We start from the raw sequence: 26476 nt of genomic DNA, 5'->3' as shown, positions 1-26476 counted from the left end.
ATCGTTGGTGCCTACACACTGCACGAAATGAACGAGTTCTAGTTCATTAATGAACGAGAACGTTCATATCGTGCATGTTATCTGCCAGTGTGTAGGGCCATTTAGTACATCTGGCCCTCAGTCACACACAATATACCAGTGTAATATTTCAAATTAATCAGCACAGCCTTCTCATGCATCCTAGTCGCATTGTGTTGCATCTAAGATGGTTTTCTGCAAAGAAAGACATTCAATGTTAACAGAGTTGCATGGGACCTGGCTGCTCACTCACCTCAGACATCTCGTGCTGCATGGTGTATTAAGGCTAGATGTATAAGGACACATCTGTACATACATAATTAGGAGACAGAACTGAGCTTTCTAAAAACACATTCTCCCATCTCAGATCCACTAATACAGCAGACTTGGTAGGAAATGCTGCTGCCACTGGGCTCCATTCCATCCTTTATACTGCATGTTGTGGATCTAGTACATAAATCTAGTAAAATTATATTATATTCTCCTGGGGGAGGGGTGGGGACACCTTGTGTTTGCCAATGTTGGGGATGGTGCGGTCTAATGCTGGTTACACACTTGCCAATATATTGGCCGTTCTATTGAACGACCATATATATTGCTGCCCCGTCGGCCAGTGTGTACCAACAATATGTCTGTGAACGCCGTCGTTCACAGACATATCACGTTGGCCCTGCTCCACACACAATGAGCATTGTATCTACACATATATTGGTGCATTGTTGTGTGTGTACGGGTGGTCAGCCGTCCACCTGTACACATGCTGCAGAGGCCGGCGGTGACTGACGGCTCAACTGGGCGAGTGCATGTAAATGCCCGCCCAGTTTGTGAAGATGGATCGGGCAGTGTGAATGCACAACACAAGTCCGATCTGCCTATAGATATATCTGCAGATCCATTGATCTGCAGATATATCTACCAGTGTTTACCCAGCATTAGAGATGCATTCTATTCAGAATACTTGGGGATGTTCGCATGGGATTTCTGATCTGCAAATACAACCACATTATGTGCAACTCACACTTTCACTTTTCAAACCAGTGTAGACTGATTTAACATATTATTCTACGAGTTTTAAAATTATTGCTGTAATTCAATTGGCTTGTTAACATACAAATAATATTCTGAATGTCTTGTCAGGAATACAAATATATGGAAGTATAGCTTTACCAACCACTTCAATGACCTATGCCCCATCTCCTGTGTAAAACCTTAGTATGGTCTAGCTTACACACTTATTAAGTGCTTGCAGTCTGCTATACACGTGCATGGCTGGGCAGCATATCAGTACACTGCATGTTTAGATCCGGTAGCGAACCACACATATCGCAAGCTGGCCACTAATCTTATTACTACAGTATAATGTACCAATTGAATCTTCAGAGAGCTAATCGAATAAAGAAAACATGGATTTCATATAGTTTAAGTAACGGTTAAGCCAGAAGGTAACGAGTAAATCAATGCAACAAGGAATTGATAAAAAAAAATTAATGAAAACAATCGGTAAAGGAAGTATACAGATGAAGTAATAGGAGGTTAATTCCTATAATATAACATTCTTTCTTAATTTGAACCAAAGATTGAATAGATCAGAGGTGAACAGGGGTTAAATTCTGTTTTACATCAAAGAAGCAATTTCTTGAAAACGATACACACGCAAATATGTGCATGTAAGTATTAAGAGCGTCAGGGAACACTCAGACTTACTTTCAGGCTAAATGCAGTGTCACACTTAATAGAATCATTGGGAGTGATCACATTTAGCTGTACGCTTCGCTATTTTGTGATTGACAGGTTAGAATAGAAGTTGCTGCTAATATCCTTTTACAAAGGATGTTTTATCCCAACGAGAGTCACCGAGGGCCTGGACACAAGCATTTAGTCTCAGGGTTTCTGGTTTTTGTTTTGGAGCACAGAGGACACAAAAAAATTCAACACACAAGCCCTACTCACATACAGGTTGAGTATCCCTTATCCAAAATGCTTGGGACCAGAGGTATTTTGGATATGGGATTTTTCCTTATTTTGGAATAATTGCATACCATAATGAAATATCATGGTGATGGAACCCAAGTCTAAGCACAGAATGCATTAATGTTTCATATACACCTTATACACACAGTCTAAAGGTAATTTTAGCCAATATTTTTTGTAACTTTGTGCATTGAACAAAGTGTGTGTACATTCACACAATTCATTTATGTTTCATATACACCTTATACACACAGCCTGAAGGTCATTTAATACAATATTTTTAATAACTGTGTGTATTAAACAAAGTTTGTGTACATTGAGCCATCAAAAAACAAAGGTTTCACTATCTCACTGTCACGCAAAAAAGTCCGTATTTCGGAATATTCCGTATTTCGGAATATTTGGATATGGGATACTCAACCTGTATATATTTTTTTACTTTACGTTTTTCCGCAGCAGCATATCCTATTATTTTCTTTGATTTTCTTTTTAATAGGAAATTGCTAAACATAAAAGCATAGGACAAAAAAAATAAATAGAGAAATCATGGGAAAAACGATCCCTAAACCAAGACAACTATCGAATTTGTATAGTCATCAATGCAGACACAACATTTTTTGCACCTAGATCATTTCTCATATCTTGTAAATATTTGTTGTCCTCTAGGCCCCCCAGTAGTGCATCCAAGTTTCTCTCTAGGTTCTAGATATGACTCTGAAGTATTTGTCCACCCTACCAGCCAATAGTCTACCCAAACAGAATTGGGGACACATCGCACACCAGTGGACTGTTAATTTTGTTGTTGAAAATATTTGAAAAAATATTTTAAACTACAGTTTATTTCAAGTCTTAAATGTAACTAAAATGAAAACTGATATGCACTGACTAAATTATAACTAAAACAAAGCAAAAAAAAAAAGTGACTAAACTAAATTTAACATCCTTGCCAAAGGACATTGGAATTAACACTGGAAGTGTAGTTTTAAATTAAATTATATGTTCTAGATATTTGCAGAAAAGAAGTATGACCTTCTGTGAAGGATAATAGGATTGTGTATTGCACTTGTTTGTTCTAACAAACTTAAGGCATTATTTGTATATGATATATGGGAGTACTACGGTAAGTCAGACTCAGTATGTAACACATTCTCAGCCTACTAAGCCTAGATTACTAAACACATAGCTAAATGCATGCAAAATTCTCAAAGGAATTTTACAGAAATGTACTTCAGCAAAATCCATTAGACTATCATTAATTAATTATGCAAAATTTAAAACATTGACTAAAATTAGACAAAAATGAAACCTGAGATCCACTGACTAACGCTTGACTAAAATGAAGCAAAAGAAAAATAATAAAATGTGACTATAAACCAACTACAATTTTAAGTAAGCATGAAGACTAAAACTAAACTTAAAATCCTTGTCAAAATGAACACTGCGGCACACACATACTGTATGTGTCTCATGCACTAGAATATTTAAGGGCATATTTATCACAAAGTCAGATACGTATGGGATGTGATAAAATCACCCCAATATGCAATGTGATAATTGAATACATAGCAGGGATTTATCAATTATCGCATGCTGGGACACAGCTCGCGAGAAAGCTCTGTCCCTGTGAATCTACTGCACAGACTTCCCAGGGTATTTTTCACCAAAAATACCCTGAATATGTGCTGTCCATGTGTTGATCCCGACATTGCCGGGTACCCCTCCTGCACTTACCCAGTAATAGGTATCCCGGTGAGCTCCGGTCATCTGATCACTGGCCTCCTGCTCTGTCACCCATCATTTGATGTCAGTTGTAAACTGAGTTGCTGCTTTACAGCTACTGGTGGCTACTGGGCCAGCTACTGGTGGCTACTGGTGTCCTCTACCCCCAGACTGTCCAGTGCCGGTATATATATAGTGCAACATCGTTATAGCCCACCCATTACAAATATAGAGCATCTATATATATAAAAAGCTAATGCTACACACACACTCAGCATGACAGAGCCTCGACTCCCGGCAGCAGGACTTCTAGAAACCCTGTAGCTCCTGTGTGAGTAATGACCATACACCCCTAATATCCGGGAACTGGCGGCAAAAACGCAGGTGCGTCGTGACCATTTTTGGGGCATGTCTCTGCCTACATCTGCAATCCAGTATGCAGAAAACATGGCGCTTGTCTCTCAGTTCCTGTAGCCAGTCTGCAATACCATAGATTAATTCGGGGAGTTGATGTTCCTCGTTTCTGTGTCAATGCTGTATACAGCAGGGGGTGTGGTGGGGTGAGGCAGGTGAGACAGAGCTTTTCCTGTCATACTAACGTTTGCACCAGAGTTTTGACTATATAAAGTATGTGAAAAATACAAAGAATATATTAGAAATCATTTTTAAAGTCAAAACTCTTGAGTAAAAAAGTCTATGGTAGGTGAGGCAGTGCCTCCCCTGCCTTCCTTGATCAAAACACACCAATTTTCCAGGAGTTTATGCCTCTGCACTTTTGCATAATGCCCACATGCACCCTTTTGCACATATATTGTGTGTAAATCTGGCTCTGGTATTAGCCAGTGCCTCCTGAGTTATTTACTTCACCGCACGTCCCTGGTGTACTGTTGGTCATGAGTTTGCAATGGCTCCAGAGGGCGTCTCTGTTAATTTCTGGGCTTCTACTTCACTTGTGCAGTTTAACAGGTCCTTAGCCTCAAAAAATGAAGCTGTGTATACTGTATCTCAGTAAGTATTTTAACCCTACTCTTATCTCTAACCTCCCCCACCTGCAGCCCAACCCTAACCATCCCCTCTTGGCAGCCTAGCCCTAATCACCACCCTGCAACCTAACCCTGTCCTCTCCCGCCACTGCAGCCTAACTATAAACCTCACCCTAGTGCCTAACTCTAAACCTACTACTTACCAGTAAGATGTGTCGTGATTCTGTCCGTCGGGGTTCCGCTGTCGGTCTTCTTGGCTGTTGGAATACCGACTGCTGGGATTTTGACCAAACCCCCCACCCAGTTACCTCTCTGCATGTCACTGCTTGCAACAGTATACAGAAGCAGGGAAGGGACTTGTGAAAGGACCATGTGGAGCTAAGGCAATATCCTACTTTGAATTGACGCTAGCGCTAGCAAAGCCCTACTCTGCCGTCCATATCTCAGTCAGGTCTGGTTTCAAGCCCAATCTGTTTAGCCTATTGTCACTGGAGACCTTGAATATGGCTGCAATATGCTGTAAGTCAGAGGTTAATATGGATCTAACCTACTTCTACTCATCCACACCAATGAGAGAAATGAATACCATCATTCAAGGACTTACTGTACCAACCAGTGATTCTGGACAAGCCCTCCTAATTACCACCAGTCGTACTGGCTCTGATTCATCTCTAATCTCTGTGGAAAACATGTTATCATGGACCGACTGACTGACAGACTATAGAATTCCTGTATATTTAAAATGCTCACTTGACTGATTTTTGGGGGGTCAGTGTGATGAGTAAGCCCAGGAACCCACTTGCTGGGTCCAAGTGTATATTTGATCATCTAGAACATAATCCCTGATTGCCTTAGACTTTGTTCAACATGAGTGAAAAATCTCCCTTATTGGTTGCCCATACTACAGTAATTGGACAATTTACATATTGTTTGTATTTTACATCCTATACCCAATGGTTTCCTTCTTCCCATCATCCAATACAACGATGACTGCTCTATGACAATATTTGTCAATCTATTTATTGTGAAGGTAAGTAGTCAATTATTTTTCCATGGAGAAAATCAAATATATATTGTTATCTCTTTAAGCCTGGGGATAGAAAACTTACAGCAAAAACTAATGAAAACTCTTCTGCATACACTTTATTATACACCAGTGGCAGGAGAGAATTGCAGTAGCCTAATACATCTCACATACACCTAGAGGGCTGCTGGTTAATGCAGATGGGATTAAGCAGTCAATGATGGCCAGAAGTGACAATCCAAAGGGAGCTTATTAATGGCTCACCACCAGCAGCTCATTCTACAAAGAAGTCTCTAAAGCCCCGAAGCAGGGCAGAATCTGCCCATGTGGTCATTATGCAGTCCGAGGGCAGCTGTGACTTTATTGTTTCTCCCTGTGTTGATACACCTGTGATCAGTGCAATTTTACTATGTTAATATCAATTCTGTACTGAATTGATAAATTCCACATTTTAGGCGGTCTATTTATTAAAGCTCAGAGAGAGATAACATTGTGAGAGATAAAGTATTAGAAAAATCAGCTTTTACCTTACAATTTACATGCTGTTTGAAAAATTACAGTTAGGTGCTGATTGGTTGGTACTTTATCTCTCACAAATTTATCTCCATGCTATGATAAATGCCCCACTTAATCTGATAAAAATATACTAAAAAAATACATAATATATTCTCAAAATGGCCACTGCCTCCTCTAGCATCCTCAAAACTATCTTATATGAGGCAGCGGACATTTTGGGAGGGACATTTCCAATAGTATTACAGGAATACTGTAACATGCAGTTGCCGTAGCTGCAGTGCCCCGTGTGATTGCCTGGCTTGCCCGGCCCAAGAAACGGCATTGCGCAGAACCACCAAGCTATCACTAGAGATGAGCGGGTTCGGTTCCTCGGGATCCGATCTCCCCCCCGAACTTCACCTATTTTACATGGGTCCGAGGCAGCCTCGGATCCTCCAGCCTTGCTCGGTTAACCAGAACACGCCCGAACGTCATCATCCCGCTGTCGGATTCTCGCAAGATTCGTATTCTATACAAGGAGCCGCGCGTCACCACCATTTTCACTCGTGCTTTGGAGATTGAACAGAGGGGACGTGGCTGCGCTCTCTCCCTGAAAAGCTCCGTAATCTGTGCTCAGTGTGCTGCAAATATCTGTACTCAGTGTGCTGCAAATAATCTGTGCTCAGTGTGCTGAAAATATCTACGTTCTCTGCCTGAAAACGCTCGATATCTGTGCTCAGTGTGCTTCAAATATCTGTTCAGTGTGCTGCATTGTGGGGACTGGGGACCACCAGTATATAATATTTATAGTAGTACAGTACAGTAGGCCATTACTGTATCTTGCAGCTCTGTGTCACTGCACGTATCCATTCCATATCTGTGCGGTATTTTTGTGAGCAGTATATATAGTATTACAGTGCAGCATTTTGGTGACCCAACAGTATATACAGTAGTTGTGTACAGTAGACCATTGCTGTATCTTGCAGCCCTGTGTCACTGAACGTATCCATTCCATATCTGTGCTGCATTTTTGTGAGCAGTATATATAGTATTACAGTGCAGCATTTTGGTGACCCAACAGTATATAGTTGTGTACACTAGGCCATTGCTGTATCTTGCAGCTCTGTGTCACTACACGTATCCATTCCATATCTGTGCGGCATTTTTGTGAGCAGTATACATAGTATTACAGTGCAGCATTTTGGTGACCAACAGTATACATATATAGTACAGTACAGTAGGCCATTGCTATTGATATATTACTGGCATATAATTCCACACATTAAAAAATGGAGAACAAAAATGTGGAGGGTAAAATAGGGAAAGATCAAAATCCACTTCCACCTCGTGCTGAAGCGGCTGCCACTAGTCATGGCCGAGACGATGAAATGCCATCAACGTCGTCTGCCAAGGCCGATGCCCAATGTCATAGTAGAGAGCATGTAAAATCCAAAAAACAAAAGTTCAGTAAAATTACCCAAAAATCTAAATTAAAAGCGTCTGAGGAGAAGCGTAAACTTGCCAATATGCCATTTACGACACGGAGTGGCAAGGAACGGCTGAGGCCCTGGCCTATGTTCATGGCTAGTGGTTCACCTTCACATGGGGATGGAAGCACTCACCCTCCCGCTAGAAAAATAAAAAGACTTAAGCTGGCAAAAGCACAGCAAAGAACTGTGCATTCTTCTAAATCACAAATCCCCAAGGAGAGTCCAATTGTGTCGGTTGCGATGCCTGACCTTCCCAACACTGGACGGGAAGAGGTGGCACCTTCCACCATTTGCACGCCCCCTGCAAGTGCTGGAAGGAGCACCCGCAGTCCAGTTCCTGATAGTCAAATTGAAGATGTCACTGTTGAAGTACACCAGGATGAGGATATGGGTGTTGCTGGCGCTGAGGAGGAAATTGACAAGGAGGAATCTGATGGTGAGGTGGTTTGTTTAAGTCAGGCACCCGGGGAGACACCTGTTGTCCGTGGGATGAATATGGCCATTGACATGCCTGGTCAAATTACAAAAAAAAATCACCTCTTCGGTGTGGAATTATTTTAACAGAAATGCGGACAACAGGTGTCAAGCCGTGTGTTGCCTTTGTCAAGCTGTAATAAGTAAGTGTAAGGACGTTAACCACCTAGGAACATCCTCACTTATACGTCACCTGGAGCGCATTCATCAGAAGTCAGTGACAAGTTCAAAAACTTTGGGTGACAGCGGAAGCAGTCCACTGACAACTAAATCCCTTCCTCTTGTAACCAAGCTCCTGCAAACCACACCACCAACTCCCTCAGTGTCAATTTCCTCATTAGACAGGAAAACCAATAGTCCTGCAGGCCATGTCACTGGCAAGTCTGACGAGTCCTCTCCTGCCTGGGATTCCTCCGATGCATCCTTGAGTGTGACTCCTACTGCTGCTGGCGCTGCTGTTATTGCTGCTGGGAGTCGATCGTCATCCTAGAGGGGAAGTCGGAAGACCACTTGTACTACTTCCAGTAAGCAATTGACTGTCCAACAGTCCTTTGCGAGGAAGATGAAATATCACAGCAGTCATCCAGCTGCAAAGCGGATAACTCAGGTCTTGGCAGCTGCGTTGGTATTAAACGTGTCTCTGGTATCCACCGTTAATTCACAGGGAATTAGAGAATTGCTTGAGGTACTGAGTCCCCGGTACCAAATACCATCTAGGTTCCATTTCTCTAGGCAGGCGATACCGAGAATGTACACAGACATCAGAAAAAGAGTCACCAGTGTCCTAAAAAATGCAGTTGTACCCAATGTCCACTTAACCACGGACATGTGGACAAGTGGAGCAGGGCAGACTCAGGACTATACGACTGTGACAGCCCACTGGGTAGATGTATTGCCTCCTGCAGCAAGAACAGCAGCGGCGGCACCAGTAGCAGCATCTCGCAAATGCCAAATCGTTCCTAGGCAGGCTACGCTTTGTATCACAGCTTTTCATAAGAGGCACACAGCTGACAACCTCTTACGGAAACTGAGGAACATCATGAATGGCTTACCCCAATTGGACTCTCCTGGGGATTTGTGACATCGGACAATGCCACCAATATTGTGCGTGCAATACCTGTGGGCAAATTCCAGCACGTCCCATGTTTTGCACATACATTGAATTTGGTGGTACAGAATTTTTTAAAACACACAGGGGCGTGCAAGAGATGCTGTCGGTGTCCCGAAGAATTGCGGGCCACTTTCAGCATTCAGCCACCGCGTGCCGAAGACTGTAGCACCAGCAAACACTCCTGAACCTGCCCCGCCATCAGCTGAAGCAAGAGGTGGTAACGAGGTGGAATTCAACCCTCTATATGCTTCAGAGGATGGAGGAGCAGCAAAAGGCCATTCAAGCCTATACACCTACCTACGATATAGGCAAAGGAGGGGGAATGCACCTGACTCAAGCGCAGTGGAGAATGATTTCAACATTGTGCAAGGTTCTGCAACCCTTTGAACTTGCCACATGTGAAGTCAGTTCAGATCCCCTCATCAGGCTTTTGCAGTAGAAGCTGGAGAGCTTGGAGGAGGAGCTAAAATGGAGCAATTCCGCTAGGCATGTGGGACTTGTGGATGGAGCCCTTAATTCGCTTAACCAGGATTCACGGATGGTCAATCTGTTGAAATCAGAGCACTACATTTTGGCCACCGTGCTTGATCCTAGGTTTAAAGCCTACGTTGTATCTCTCTTTCCGGCAGACACAAGTCCGCAGATGTTCAAAGACCTGCTGGTGAGACACTTGTCAAGTCAAGCGGAACATGACCCGTCAACAGCTCCTCCTTCACATTCTCCCGCAACTGGGGCTGCGAGGAAAAGGCTAAGAATACCGAGCCCAGCCGCTGGCGGTGATGCAGGGCAGTCTGGAGCAAGTGCTGACATCTGGTCCGGACTGAAGGACCTGCCAACGATTACAGACATGTCGTCTACTGTCACTGCATATAATTCTGTCACCATTGAAAGAATGGTGGAGGATTATATGAGTGACCGCATCCAAGTAGGCACGTCAGACAGTCCGTACGTATGCTGGCAGGAAAAAGAGGCAATTTGGAGGCCCTTGCACAAACTGGCTTTATTTTACCTAAGTTGCCCCCCCTCCAGTGTGTACTCCGAAAGAGTGTTTAGTGCAGCCGCTCACCTTGTCAGCAATCGGCGTACGAGATTACTTCCAGAAAATGTGGAGAAGATGATGTTCATCAAAATTAATTATAATCAATTCCTCCATGGAGACATTCACCAGCAATTGCCTCCAGAAAGTATACAGGGACCTGAGATGGTGGATTCCGGTGGGGACGAATTAATAATCTGTGAGGAGGGGGATGTACACAGTGAAAGGGGTGAGGAATCGGACGATGAGAAGGAGGTAGACATCTTGCCTCTGTAGAGCCAGTTTGTGCAAGGAGAGATTGATTGCTTCTTTTTTGGTGGGGGCCCAAACCAGTCATTTCAGCCACAGTCGTGTGGCAGACCCTGTCACTGAAATGATGGGTTTGTTAAAGTGTGCATGTCCTGTTTATACAACATAAGGGTGGGTGGGAGGGCCCAAGGACAATTCCATCTTGCACCTCTTTTTTCTTTAATTTATCTTTTCATCATGTGATGTTTGGGGCCAATTTTGTTAAGAGCCATCCTGTCTGACACTGCAGTGCCACTCCTAGATGGGCCAGGTGTTTGTGCCGGCCGCTTGGGTCGCTCAGCTTAGTCATCCAGCTACCTCCGTGCAAATTTTAGGACTAAAAATAATATTGTGAGGTGTAAGGTGTTCAGAATAGACTGGAAATGAGTGGAAATTATGGTTATTGAGGTTAATAATACTATGGGATCAAAATGACCCCCAAATTCTATGATTTAAGCTGTTTTTGAGGGTTTTTTGAAAAAAAAAACACCTGAATCCAAAACACACCCGAATCAGACAAAACATTTTCAGGGAGGTTTTGCCAAAACGCGACCGAATCCAAAACACGGCCGCGGAACCGAATCCAAAACCAAAACACAAAACCCGAAAAATGTCCGGTGCACATCTCTAGCTATCACCTGTCCATTTGCTGGCATCAGGACCCATGTCTCTGTTTACTGAACACATACTTTAAGGCTGATCAGTGATTACAGATGCTGTTAATTAATTAGCCTAGCTTCTGGCTGACAACTGATTGAGGCAAAACCTGGACTGGACCCTTCAGTCCTGCTGCTGCTGGGCAATGGGCTGGACCCAGGCAATTTTCAGCAATTTGGTTGACAACTATATGAACTTGGTCTGGGAACCACTAAGCCCAGGGATGTTTTAAGAGAGGAGGGGACCCGTGTCCAGCCTCCGTTGCGGGCCCCCTCTCCGTCAGCAAGTAGACTCTGGCATTATGCCAAAACATGGAGAACCACGCGCATATCTACTTACAGGCTATGGACTATATTTAAATAGTGTTGCATTGGCGTGTCTGTCTGACACTCCCATTATTAAACCACAGATATCTCTCATTTCAATTCAATCCCAGATATCCAGAGTAATTTAGATGAATAAGTTAAATTGGAACAAAATTGAATAGATAATTTTAAAAATAATAAAAATATACATCTTTTGTTACAGCCCTATTTTCCCTTCAAATATAAGATAAGCTACACATTTGATACCATTATACTAGGGAGAAGCCAGATAAGTACCTTATTTGGAACATTAATGGGCTGACACTGTGTAAAATGCATAAAAATCGTAAAGTCTAAAAAGTTTTGTTTTTCCATTGTGCGGTCTATTCTACCTATATAAAACCCACACACAAAAATTAAGATTAAATGATACAATCCAAACGTTGATTTCAATAAAGTAGTGGGTAAAATTTTAGGTACTACCGTTACAGAGTCTTTGTTTTCTTATTATGTATATCATACTAGCAATAATAAAATTCAACATAACATTGCAAAATAAAAACGTAATTGAATTCTTTTGCCAAAATGTTGATCAAAATATTGAACATTTTTGAGGTTGACAAAACCAAAAAATTTATGTTTTGCAGATTCTTCTGCAGATGGGCTCAAAACAATATTTTTCTATAACCGCATATAAAACATGCCATGTTTTACTGCCCGACAGATACCTTAATATCTTATTAATGTTTTCAGAGCACAGTTTCCGGGATTTTAACCAAAAGTTTCCTGTGTCTTGATGGTGCTCCGAGTCATTGCGCTGCTGGTTAGAGAGGAAGGGGTCTGGTCAGAGACTACACATTGGTCCCCTCCTCTCTTAATACACCCCTTCTACCACCAGTGGCTAATATTGAGTTTACTGACCGGCCCAGCAATTGCTTATACCAGCTGCAACTCATGGAGCTTATTAGAAGTGGATTTACAAAAAAGCAACCAAAGCGGCTGTTTAGGGCCCTGTGGGCCCCAGGGGGCCCGCTGACAAGCTGTATAAAGGGCATTTTTGGCAGTCCACAAGATCCGCCGAAATTTTTCGGCTGGGCTGAATATTCCCAGCAGGCTGTCAGTGATTAGACAGCTGTTGGGTGCCGGCTCCAACGCACGCCTGTGTCTCCAGCCCTGCAGTATTGTGCATGCGACCCATCATGACACACATGTGTATGACATCAGATGCGCAGAGAAGGAACCGGGACACACACAGAGAAAAACTTGAAGTCTTCCAGTGTACTTTATTACAACATTTCTAAAGTTTTGTATAACACCCACCTACTTAAAATTCCAATCAGGCGGGGATGTGATGAAGGTGGTAGTGGTGGTGGTGGTGGGGTTTGTACAGTGTATAACATCCTCCTGCTACAATCATAGCTGATGGAGGCGCTCATTGACTGGTGATAATATCAATATGCTATAGCCTATTGTAAACTCTACTTTAAGTTCTAGCATGTATAGGAGATGCCTGCTACAACCTGTGGGGCACTGATATATAATAAATACAGTCACTCAGGGGTGTATTAATGGGTGTTGTAACTTGTAAGGGATGGGGGAATTACTAGGCTGCTCCAATCAGCAAGGTGGGGGCTCATATAAAATGCAGGCAACCATACCTCTCAACATGACCCTCTCCAGGAGGGACAGAATGCTTTGCTTCTGGACTTACCTCTTAATGTATGTTAGCCGACACCTATTTTGAACAGGAAAATGAATAAGAAAGGTGTTTCAGCACAGATGGTAGCTTTCATGAATAAAGAGGGAAGTACAGGAGAAGAGTATTCTGTCCCTCCTGGAGAGGGTCATGTTGGGAGGTATGAGTCAACACTAATGTGATTAGGTGTAGTAATAAGTATTATAAGGTATGGGTGTCTGCACTATATATAATTGTGTGATGCCCTGCTCGGACAGCACCCATTAGATAGGGACTGCAGGGGTTTTAGTATTCTCCCCGGTTGCTAGGCAACTGCAGCACCCAGGATTAAAAGGCTGGGAGACCTTAGGACCCAGGACATTTGGCCGGCAGGGCAGCCGGGCGGGAAAAGAAGAGCGCTCGGGTTGGCCAGGAAGAGCAGGCTGACGAGGTGGCGGAGTTGGCGTCGAGATTGCAGAGCAGAGGAGAGAGCAGCCACAGGCAGGTGGGAGAGCGGTGTGGCTGTGCTGAGCGGTTGCCGGGAGACAGGCTGAACCACGGCAAGGCCCAGAGAGAGGAAACCGGGAGCTAAGTGCGGCAGTGTGCGGCAAGTAGGAGCCGCATCACGTGGGGACGCGGCTAGCCGGAGCGCACACACACACACAGGACGGGAGCCGCTACACCCAGGCAGAGGAGGTGGAAGAGTTGCGGCATTGTAAGAGGGGCGGCGGTGGGTGTAGTGCCTGCTGCCGTGCAGGTGTAAGTTCACCACTTACCAGGCACCGCACTCTCTCACCTTCAGGTACCGGAACCTTCAACGGACCTGGAAAATCTTCAATCGAACCCGGACACGATGACCTAGGAGGAAAGAGATTGCTGAGTGCCGTCCTCCTGACTGTGGACCGAAACGCCCTCCGGAACCGAGGAAAAATGCGCTTTCGGGCTAGGTGAGGGTCATCCCATGCGTACGCCTCAGAGCCCGAATTTCACCTATTGGCACTCTCACACCAGGTGGAAATTCTACCTTGCACCGGCGTGCAAGGCTCACCGCTCGCCCTGAAGGAAGGGAGATAGATAGGGATGAACACAGAAGGAACACACAGACAGATGTTACTCACCGTCCTACGTCTTGTACTCCGATCTCCACTTACAGGTCCCTGTAAGGAGGCAAAGAGAGAAACAGCCATGCAGGGCCTAACTCTAACCTAGTGTGCATCCGCTACACTAGCTACATAAACAAAGCCCTCAAACTGGCTCAAGTGTGGGTGGTGCAACACAAACTATGCACAAACTCTAAACAACACTTTGCCCTGCATGGTAACAACACACATATCAGAGTACAACATCAAAAGGTGCGGTTCCTTTAGATCCCTACCTGCACTCTGGGGGGGGGGGTGGACGCCGCACAGCCTACCCACCTCCTGTACCCTCCCTTATGTGGGGCTCAGGCCAAGCGAGCCTGCCTACCTAAACACCCTGGGTTGGACTGGGCCTAGTGCCCAGTACCACCTGTATTCACCTTCGAGGGAACCGCTTATTTATTGGGCCTAGCGCCCCCTATCTGCGCACGGGCCGGAGGCCCGACATTACCCACGGGCCTAGCGCACGCCTAACTCGTCACTCGTTGGGTGACCTGGGCCTAGTACCCAGCGTCACCTTATGTTCACCTAATTGGCCAGAATACATTAGGGCCTAATGCCCTCTAATGCCCCACAGGCCTATTGCCTGATATGCCCCTCGGGCCTAATGCCGCCTACTGTGCTGTTGGGGTGGCTTGGGCCTAATGCCCAAACCACCAAATCAAATGGTGACCCCCAACCTCCTATCTGCGCCACAGGCCTAGTGCCTGAATTGTGCCCCCGGGCCTAATGCCCGTCCCTGATGGTCTAGGGAGGAAAGGAGAAGGGGGTGGAAGTAGCCTCACTGAGGCCTCACCTGCTCCGGGGGTCACCGGCGCACTCTTCTGACGCTGACCCGTCCTGGCGAGCGGCATCGCCTCCGCTCCTCCGCGTCCAGCCACCGTTGGACATCTTCGTTCAGGAGCCCGACGTCTTCTGGCCTCTTCAGCGGCCACCGGAGCTCTTCTTCAAACGGCCGTCGTCTTCTCCTCCGCGCCGGTCTCTCTTCTGCGCTCCTGCGCGCCGACTTCCTTCTCCGGGTCCTGGCCGCTCCTTCTGCGCTCTTCCGCACGCTTCTCCTCACCCTTGGCTCCCGCCCGGCATCGCGATTGGCTCACGGACGGCGCCGGGTTTGAAAAGACGCCGGCGGCGCTTCTCATTGGTGGCCCAAGTGGCGCCAAGTTTGAAACGCCGCTGCCCGTCGCCGCCAACAGTTTGGTGCAGGGAAATATCTGATCCCTGCACCGGACACCCGCCGCTGCCACACTGATGTGCCCTGTGATACAGGGCACATCTCCACATTCCCCCCCCTTTTTCCTTTGTAGTCCCTACAAAGGTCTCCACAACATCCATCGTCCGCGGGTCAGGGAATTCCGAGGTCCCTCCGGCGAGGTTGTGTTCGAGGGCCCAGCCCGGACAGACCGTGACCCCACATCCTTCTTCCTCCAGCTCCGGGTTCCTCCTCTTACCTCCTGACCTCCATCGGCGGATCCTCTGGGGGAGTGGCATCTCCTCACGGTCGCTCGACGTTGGCCACCAAGGGGAATCTTCCTCCACGGGGACAACGGTCACCCAATCTTGACCTTCCATATCATCTGGGGCATCGTCCCTGTCTTCAGGGTGTGGTACCGACCACCACCCAACAGCGGAATCCTCCGGGGTATCAATTTCCTCCCGGGCAACAACCACCATCTGTTGCTTCTCCTCGTGGGGCATTTCCAAAGGTCCCATGTCTTCCTCTGGAACGGGTCCTCCCATGGCATCACGATCCTCTCCCCGTGCGTCCGTCCAACTCGGTACTTCCGGCAGGTATTCTTGCTCCAGGACTATCTCCTCCTCTCCACGGAGGGCAATCAACTGGGAGCACGACTCCACCCGATCTTGCCAGTCACACTCGTCGGCACTCCCGATGCCAGTGTCGTCCTCCATCTGTTCTTGGAGGGATTCGTCGGCGGACGGCTCACCGTAGTCCGAGTCCTCCTCCACCGATACCTGGACTAGGGGATCATTTTCCTCCTCAGCGTACTTGGTCCCTTCCGCTGGCATCTCTACTTCCTCAGCGTACTTCTCTTCCGCTGGTATCTCTAATCCCTCAGCGTACTTCTTCTCTTCCGCTGGCATCTCTAATTCCCCAGCGTACTCCTTCGCTTCCGCTGGCATCTCTAGGTACCCAGGACACACCTGTTCCGCACGTCCTGGTCATGGACGGTTCCAACGCGGGGAGATCCCGGACGTCCTCGTCACTGGGTCCTCACGCCTTTCTTCACAGCGTGGTTTCTTCTCCTCCCAGTCGTCCACCTCCGCCTTATGCGGGAAAGGATCCTTCGTTACTGGGGTCGCTTTCTTGGGACAGAGTAGGCCCGCGGCATCTTCCCAGGGAAACTCATTGGCCGAATGTCCTGATCGCCGACACTTCCAACAAGGGAGGGTCACTGCCACCTTCTCCAAGACGAGTTCCTTGGCCACCTCCTTCACTGAGGGATCTTCGCCCGTTGGTTCCGGCTCAGAGGAAATGGGCACCTGCGAACTAACTTCAAGCAGGCCCTTCCGTTCCATTTCTCTGGTTTCCTCCTCCCATCTCTGGGCACGACCATCCGCAATCATCCGGTCTTCATTCCACGGACATAGAAACATAGAAACATAGAATTTGTCGGCAGATAAGAACCACTTGGCCCATCTAGTCTGCCCCTTTTTTTTTTTAATATTATTTTTATCTCTACTCTTATTTGACAATCGGGAAGTGCATATCCCCTCACCTCGCAGAGTGCACACACGGGCTCTGCAGCCACCCGGTCCCAAAGTTGCTGACGAGACTCCGTCAGCTGCTTCACCGTGGCCTCGTAGACTGTCCTGTCTTCAGTCCATGGACACTCCAGGAGCCGATGTCGGGGGTCTCCACAGCTTTCACACCAGGAATCAACCTCGTCTTGGCTCAACTCTTCATCCCAGGGACAACTGTTATGCTCATGCCCGTAGTTTCCGCAGAGCAAACACCAGGATTCTTTCTTCGCTTGGCCCTTCTGACGTCTTCGGTCCGCTTCCTGGACCACCTTCTTTGGGGATGTCTCTCGCCAAGTACATTCGTCGGCAAAGTGCCCCGTTTGCCGACATCTCTTGCAGGGCGTCACAGCGGCCTTCTTGCGCCCCTTCTCCCGGCGCTCTTCCTTTCCACGCTGGACCGACCGCTGCACCATCTTCAGGAGGTCTGCCCCAGACACCGTCACCCAGTCGCTCTGGTCCACACACATCCGGGGGTTGGGTCTGTTCCGGAGCCGTCCGCAGGGAGTTCTTCTTGGGGACGTTCCACATTGTGTCCGCGGTCCTTGATCCTGCCGACCACGCCAAAATGTAAGAGGGGCGGCGGTGGGTGTAGTGCCTGCTGCCGTGCAGGTGTAAGTTCACCACTTACCAGGCGCCGCACTCTCTCACCTTCAGGTACCGGAACCTTCAACGGACCTGGAAAATCTTCAATCGAACCCGGACACGATGACCTAGGAGGAAAGAGATTGCTGAGTGCCGTCCTCCTGACTGTGGACCGAAACGCCCTCCGGAACCGAGGAAAAATGCGCTTTCGGGCTAGGTGAGGGTCATCCCAGGCGTACGCCTCAGAGCCCGAATTTCACCTATTGGCACTCTCGCACCAGGTGGAAATTCTACCTTGCACCGGCGTGCAAGGCTCACCGCTCGCCCTGAAGGAAGGGAGACAGATAGGGACGAACACAGAAGGAACACACAGACAGATGTTACTCACCGTCCTACGTCTTGTACTCCGATCTTCTCCACTTACAGGTCCCTGTAAGGAGGCAAAGAGAGAAACAGCCATGCAGGGCCTAACTCTAACCTACTGTGCATCCGCTACACTAGCTACATAAACAAAGCCCTCAAACTGGCTCAAGTGTGGGTGGTGCAACACAAACTATGCACAAACTCTAAACAACACTTTGCCCTGCACGGTAACAACACACATATCAGAGTACAACATCAAACGGTGCGGTTCCTTTAGATCCCTACCTGCACTCTGGGGGGGTGGACGCCGCACAGCCTACCCACCTCCTGTACCCTCCCTTATGTGGGGCTCAGGCCAAGCGAGCCTGCCTACCTAAACACCCTGGGTTGGACTGGGCCTAGTGCCCAGTACCACCTGTATTCACCTTCGGGGGAACCGCTTATTTATTGGGCCTAGCGCCCCCTATTTGCGCATGGGCCCGAGGCCCGACATTACCCACGGGCCTAGCACCCGCCTAACTCATCACTCGTTGGGTGACCTGGGCCTAGTACCCAGCGTCACCTTATGTTCACCTAATTGGCCAGAATACATTAGGGCCTAATGCCCTCTAATGCCCCACAGGCCTATTGCCTGATATGCCCCTTGAGCCTAATGCCCGCCTACTGTGCTGTTGGGGTGGCTTGTGCCTAATGCCCAAACCACCAAATCAAAGGGTGACCCCAACCTCCTATCTGCGCCACAGGCCTAGTGCCTGAATTGTGCCCCCGGGCCTAATGCCCGTCCCTGATGGTCTAGGGAGGAAAGGAGAGGGGGGTGGAAGTAGCCTCACTGAGGCCTCACCTGCTCCGGGGGTCTCCGGCGCCCTCTTCTGCCGCTGACCCGTCCTGGCCTCCGCTCCTCCGCGTCCAGCCACCGCTGGACATCTTCGTTCAGGAGCCCGACGTCTTCTGGCCTCTTCAGCGGCCACCGGAGCTCTTCTTCAAACGGCCGTCGTCTACTCCTCTGCGCCGGTCTCTCTTCTGCGCTCCTGCGCGCCGACTTCCTTCTCCGGGTCCCGGCCGCTCCTTCTGCGCTCTTCCGCGCGCTTCTCCTCACCCTTGGCTCCCGCCCGGCGTCTGACGTCAGACGCCGGGGCAGGGCCTATGACGCGGCGAGCGCCTATTGGCTCGCCGTGCCCGCCTCCAATTGGCCGGCACCCCGCGAGCCGCGATTTGCTCGCGGACGGCGCCGGGTTTGAAAAGACGCCGGCGGCGCTTCTCATTGGCGGCCCAAGTGGCGCCAAGTTTGAAACGCCGCTGCCCGTCGCCGCCGACAGTCTGGTGCAGGGAAATATCTGATCCCTGCACCGGACACCCGCCGCTGCCACACTGATGTGTCCTGTGATACAGGGCACATCTCCACAGCATCTGCCCAGAGAGAGAGAGAGAGATAAAGACGCGGCGGTCACCAGCAGAAAGAGGTGAGGCGTCGCTGCACCCAGGTGCTGGAGGGACACTGCAACCGCCCACACAGAGTGGCTGTTAAGCCACAGAGAGCTACATTTAGAGGGGACCAGAAGGGGAGCCCAGGCAGCCGGTACAAGGGAGTAAGGAAGACATCAGCCACCCTAATCACTGTAAATACACTCACAGATCTCCCCAGCTGGCTGTTAATTCTGTGCATCTTCACTAGTGATGAGCACCGGAAATTTTTCGGGTTTTGGTTTTGGGTTCGGTTCCGCGGCCGTGTTTTGGGTTCGAACGCGTTTTGGCAAAACCTCACCGAATTTTTTTTGTCGGATTCGGGTGTGTTTTGGATTCGTTTTTTTTTTCTTTCAAAAAACCCTAAAAAACAGCTTAAATCATAGAATTTGGGGGTCATTTTGATCCCAAAGTATTATTAACCTCAATAACCATTATTTCCACTCATTTTCAGTCTATTCTGAACACCTCACACCTCACAATATTATTTTTAGTCCTAAAATTTGCACCGAGGTCGCTGGATGACTAAGCTCAGCGACCCAAGTGGCCGACACAAACACCTGGCCCATCTAGGAGTGGCACTGCAGTGTCACGCAGGATGGCCCTTCCAAAAAACACTCCCCAAACAGCACATGACGCAAAGAAAAAAAGAGGCGCAATGAGGTAGCTGTGTGAGTAAGATAAGCGACCCAAGTGGCCGACACAAACACCTGGCCCATCTAGGAGTGGCACTGCAGTGTCACGCAGGATGTCCCTTCCAAAAAACACCCCCCAAACAGCACATGACGCAAAGAAAAATGAAAGAAAAAAGAGGTGCAAGATGGAATTGTCCTTGGGCCCTCCCACCCACCCTTATGTTGTATAAACAGGACATGCACACTTTAACCAACCCATCATTTCAGTGACAGGGTCTGCCACATGACTGTGACTGAAATGACGGGTTGGTTTGGACCCCCACCAAAAAAGAAGCAATTAATCTCTCCTTGCACAAACTGGCTCTACAGAGGCAAGATGTCCACCTCATCATCATCCTCCGCTATATCACCGTGTACATCCCCCTCCTCACAGATTATCAATTCGTCCCCACTGGAATCCACCATCTCAGCTCCCTGTGTACTTTGTGGAGGCAATTGCTGCTGGTCAATGTCTCCACGGAGGAATTGATTATAATTCATTTTAATGAACATCATCTTCTCCACATTTTCTGGATGTAACCTCGTACGCCGATTGCTGACAAGATGAGCGGCGGCACTAAACACTCTTTCGGAGTACACACTTGTGGGAGGGCAACTTAGGTAGAATAAAGCCAGTTTGTGCAAGGGCCTCCAAATTGCCTCTTTTTCCTGCCAGTATAAGTACGGACTGTCTGACGTGCCTACTTGGATGCGGTCACTCATATAATCCTCCACCATTCTTTCAATGGGGAGAGAATCATATGCAGTGACAGTAGACGACATGTCCGTAATCGTTGTCAGGTCCTTCAGTCCGGACCAGATGTCAGCATCAGCAGTCGCTCCAGACTGCCCTGCATCACCGCCAGCGGGTGGGCTCGGAATTCTGAGCCTTTTCCTTGCACCCCCAGTTGCGGGAGAATGTGAAGGAGGAGATGTTGACAGGTCGCGTTCCGCTTGACTTGACAATTTTGTCACCAGCAGTTCTTTGAACCCCAGCAGACTTGTGTCTGCCGGAAAGAGAGATCCAAGGTAGGTTTTAAATCTAGGATCGAGCACGGTGGCCAAAATGTAGTGCTCTGATTTCAACAGATTGACCATCCGTGAATCCTTGTTAAGCGAATTAAGGGCTCCATCCACAAGTCCCACATGCCTAGCGGAATCGCTCTGTGTTAGCTCCTCCTTCAATGTCTCCAGCTTCTTCTGCAAAAGCCTGATGAGGGGAATGACCTGACTCAGGCTGGCAGTGTCTGAACTGACTTCACGTGTGGCAAGTTCAAAAGGTTGCAGAACCTTGCACAACGTTGAAATCATTCTCCACTGCGCTTGAGACAGGTGCATTCCACCTCCTATATCGTGCTCAGTTGTATAGGCTTGAATGGCCTTTTGCTGCTCCTCCAACCTCTGAAGCATATAGAGGGTTGAATTCCACCTCGTTACCACTTCTTGCTTCAGATGATGGCAGGGCAGGTTCAGGCGTTTTTGGTGGTGCTCCAGTCTTCTGTACGTGGTGCCTGTATGCCGAAAGTGTCCCGCAATTCTTCTGGCCACCGACAGCATCTCTTGCACGCCCCTCTCGTTTTTTAAATAATTCTGCACCACCAAATTCAAGGTATGTGCAAAACATGGGACGTGCTGGAATTTGCCCATATTTAATGCACACACAATATTGCTGGCGTTGTCCGATGCCACAAATCCACAGGAGAGTCCAATTGGGGTAAGCCATTCTGCGATGATCTTCCTCAGTTGCCGTAAGAGGTTTTTAGCTGTGTGCGTATTCTGGAAAGCGGTGATACAAAGCGTAGCCTGCCTAGGAAAGAGTTGGCGTTTGCGAGATGCTGCTACTGGTGCCGCCGCTGCTGTTCTTGCGGCGGGAGTCCATACATCTACCCAGTGGGCTGTCACAGTCATATAGTCCTGAGCCTGCCCTGCTCCACTTGTCCACATGTCCGTGATTAAGTGGACATTGGGTACAACTGCATTTTTTAGGACACTGGTGAGTCTTTTTCTGAGGTCTGTGTACATTTTCGGTATCGCCTGCCTAGAGAAATGGAACCTAGATGGTATTTGGTACCGGGGACACAGTACCTCCAACAAGTCTCTAGTTGGCTCTGCAGTAATGATGGATACCGGAACCACGTTTCTCACCGCCCAGGATGCCAAGGCCTCAGTTATCCGCTTTGCAGCAGGATGACTGCTGTGATATTTCATCTTCCTCGCAAAGGACTGTTGGACAGTCAATTGCTTGGTGGAAGTAGTAAAAGTCGTCTTACGAGTACGACTTCCCCTCTGGGATGACCATCGACTCCCAGCAGCAACAACAGCAGCGCCAGCAGCAGTAGGCGTTACACGCAAGGATGCATCGGAGGAATCCCAGGCAGGAGAGGACTCGTCAGAATTGCCAGTGACATGGCCTGCAGGACTATTGGCATTCCTGGGGAAGGAGGAAATTGACACTGAGGGAGTTGGTGGGGTGGTTTGCGTGAGCTTGGTTACAAGAGGAAGGGATTTACTGGTCAGTGGACTGCTTCCGCTGTCGCCCAAAGTTTTTGAACTTGTCACTGACTTATGATGAATGCGCTGCAGGTGACGTATAAGGGAGGATGTTCCGAGGTGGTTAACGTCCTTACCCCTACTTATTACAGCTTGACAAAGGCAACACACGGCTTGACAAATGTTGTCCGCATTTCTGTTGAAATACTTCCACACCGAAGAGCTGATTTTTTTGGTATTTTCACCAGGCATGTCAATGGCCCTATTCCTCCCACGGACAACAGGTGTCTCCCCGGGTGCCTGACTTAAACAAACCACCTCACCATCAGAATCCTCCTGGTCAATTTCCTCCCCAGCGCCAGCAACACCCATATCCTCCTCATCCTGGTGTACTTCAACACTGACATCTTCAATCTGACTATCAGGAACTGGACTGCGGGTGCTCCTTCCAGCACTTGCAGGGGGCGTGCGAATGGTGGAAGGCGCATGCTCTTCTCGTCCAGTGTTGGGAAGGTCAGGCATTGCAAACGACACAATTGGACTCTCCTTGTGGATTTGTGATTTCGAAGAACGCACAGTTCTTTGCTGTGCTTTTGCCAGCTTGAGTCTTTTCATTTTTCTAGCGAGAGGCTGAGTGCTTCCATCCTCATGTAAGGCTGAACCACTAGCCATGAACATAGGCCAGGGCCTCAGCCGTTCCTTGCCACTCCGTGTGGTAAATGGCATATTGGCAAGTTTACGCTTCTCCTCCGACAATTTTATTTTAGATTTTTGAGTCCTTTTTTTACTGATATTTGGTGTTTTGGATTTTACATGCTCTGTACTATGACATTGGGCAGCGGCCTTGGCAGACGACGTTGCTGGCATTTCATCGTCTCGGCCATGACTAGTGGCAGCAGCTTCAGCACGAGGTGGAAGTCGATCTTGATCTTTCCCTATTTTTGGAACCTCAACATTTTTGTTCTCCATATTTTAATAGGCACAACTAAAAGGCACCTCAGGTAAACAATGGAGATGGATGGATACTAGTATACTTATGGATGGACGAGCGACTGCCGACACAGAGGTAGCTACAGCCGTGGACTACCGTACTGCGTCTGCTGCTAATATAGACTGGATGATAATGATATAAAAATATATATATATATCACTACTGCAGCCGGACAGGTATATATTATATAATGACGGACCTGCTGGACACTGTCAGCACTGCAAACTCCTAAAGTAAGCTACTAGTATCAAGAAGATAGAAAAAAAAAAAAACACCACAGGTAGGTGGTATACAATTATGGATGGACGAGCGACTGCCGACACAGAGGTAGCTACAGCCGTGGACTACCGTACTGCGTCTGCTGCTAATATAGACTGGATGATAATGATATAAAAAAATAAGAATTTACTTACCGATAATTCTATTTCTCATAGTCCGTAGTGGATGCTGGGGACTCCGAAAGGACCATGGGGGATAGCGGCTCCGCAGGAGACAGGGCACAAAGTAAAAGCTTTAGGACTAGCTGGTGTGCACTGGCTCCTCCCCCTATGACCCTCCTCCAAGCCTCAGTTAGGATACTGTGCCCGGACGAGCGTACACAATAAGGAAGGATTTTGAATCCCAGGTAAGACTCATACCAGCCACACCAATCACACCGTACAACTTGTGATCTGAACCCAGTTAACAGCATGATAACAGAAGGAGCCTCTGAAAAGATGGCTCACAACAACAATAACCCGATTTTTGTAACAATAACTATGTACAAGTAATGCAGACAATCCGCACTTGGGATGGGCGCCCAGCATCCACTACGGACTATGAGAAATAGAATTATCGGTAAGTAAATTCTTATTTTCTCTAACATCCTAGTGGATGCTGGGGACTCCGAAAGGACCATGGGGATTATACCAAAGCTCCCAAACGGGCGGGAGAGTGCGGATGACTCTGCAGCACCGAATGAGAGAACTCCAGGTCCTCCTCAGCCAGGGTATCAAATTTGTATAATTTAGCAAACGTGTTTGCCCCTGACCAAGTAGCTGCTCGGCAAAGTTGTAAAGCCGAGACCCCTCGGGCAGCCGCCCAAGATGAGCCCACTTTCCGTGTGGAATGGGCTTTTACAGATTTTGGCTGTGGCAGGCCTGCCACAGAATGTGCAAGCTGAATTGTACTACAAATCCAACGAGCAATCGTCTGCTTAGAAGCAGGAGCACCCAGCTTGCTGGGTGCATACAGGATAAACAGCGAATCAGATTTTCTGACTCCAGCCGTCCTGGAAACATATATTTTCAGGGCCCTGACTACGTCCAGCAACTTGGAATCCTCCAAGTCCCTAGTAGCCGCAGGCACCACAATAGGCTGGTTTAAGTGAAATGCTGAAACCACCTTAGGAAGAAATTGAGGACGAGTCCTCAATTCTGCCCTGTCCGTATGAAAAATTAGGTAAGGGCTTTTATAGGATAAAGCCGCCAATTCTGAGACACGCCTGGCTGAAGCCAGGGCTAACTGCATTACCACTTTCCATGTGAGATATTTTAAGTCCACAGTGGTGAGTGGTTCAAACCAATGTGATTTTAGGAATCCCAAAACTACATTGAGATCCCAAGGTGCCACTGGAGGCACAAAAGGAGGCTGTATATGCAGTACTCCCTTGACAAACGTCTGAACTTCAGGAACAGAAGCCAGTTCTTTTTGGAAGAATATTGACAGGGCCGAAATTTGAACCTTAATGGACCCTAATTTGAGGCCCATAGACAGTCCTGTTTGCAGGAAATGCAGGAAACGACCCAGTTGAAATTCCTCTGTAGGGGCCTTCCTGGCCTCGCACCACGCAACATATTTACGCCAAATACGGTGATAATGTTGTATGGTTACATCCTTCCTGGCTTTGATCAGGGTAGGGATGACTTCATCCGGAATGCCTTTTTCCTTCAGGATCCGGCGTTCAACCGCCATGCCGTCAAACGCAGCCGCGGTAAGTCTTGGAACAGACATGGTCCCTGCTGGAGCAGGTCCTTTCTTAGAGGTAGAGGCCACGGGTCTTCCGTGAGCATCTCTTGAATTTCCGGGTACCAAGTCCTTCTTGGCCAATCCGGAGCCACGAGTATAGTCTTTACTCCTCTCCTTCTTATGATTCTCAGTACTTTTGGTATGAGAGGAAGAGGAGGGAACACATACACTGACTGGTACACCCACGGTGTTACCAGAGCGTCCACAGCTATTGCCTGAGGGTCCCTTGACCTGGCGCAATATCTGTCCAGTTTTTTGTTGAGGCGGGACGCCATCATGTCCACCTTTGGTTTTTCCCAACGGTTCACAATCATGTGGAAGACTTCTGGGTGAAGTCCCCACTCCCCCGGGTGAAGATCGTGTCTGCTGAGGAAGTCTGCTTCCCAGTTGTCCACTCCCGGAATGAACACTGCTGACAGTGCTATCACATGATTCTCCGCCCAGCGAAGAATCCTTGCCACTTCCATCATTGCCCTCCTGCTTCTTGTGCCGCCCTGTCTGTTTACGTGGGCGACTGCCGTGATGTTGTCCGACTGGATCAACACCGGCTGACCCTGAAGCAGAGGTCTTGCCTGACTTAGGGCATTGTAAATGGCCCTTAGTTCCAGGATATTTATGTGAAGTGACGTTTCCATGCTTGACCACAAGCCCTGGAAATTTCTTCCCTGTGTGACTGCTCCCCAGCCTCTCAGGCTGGCATCCGTGGTCACCAGGACCCAATCCTGAATGCCGAATCTGCGGCCCTCTAGGAGATGAGCACTCT

Source organism: Pseudophryne corroboree, chromosome 1 (assembly GCF_028390025.1).
Source record: "Pseudophryne corroboree isolate aPseCor3 chromosome 1, aPseCor3.hap2, whole genome shotgun sequence".
NCBI classification, from domain to species: domain Eukaryota; kingdom Metazoa; phylum Chordata; class Amphibia; order Anura; family Myobatrachidae; genus Pseudophryne; species Pseudophryne corroboree.
Note: the sequence above shows the minus strand (reverse complement) of the source record.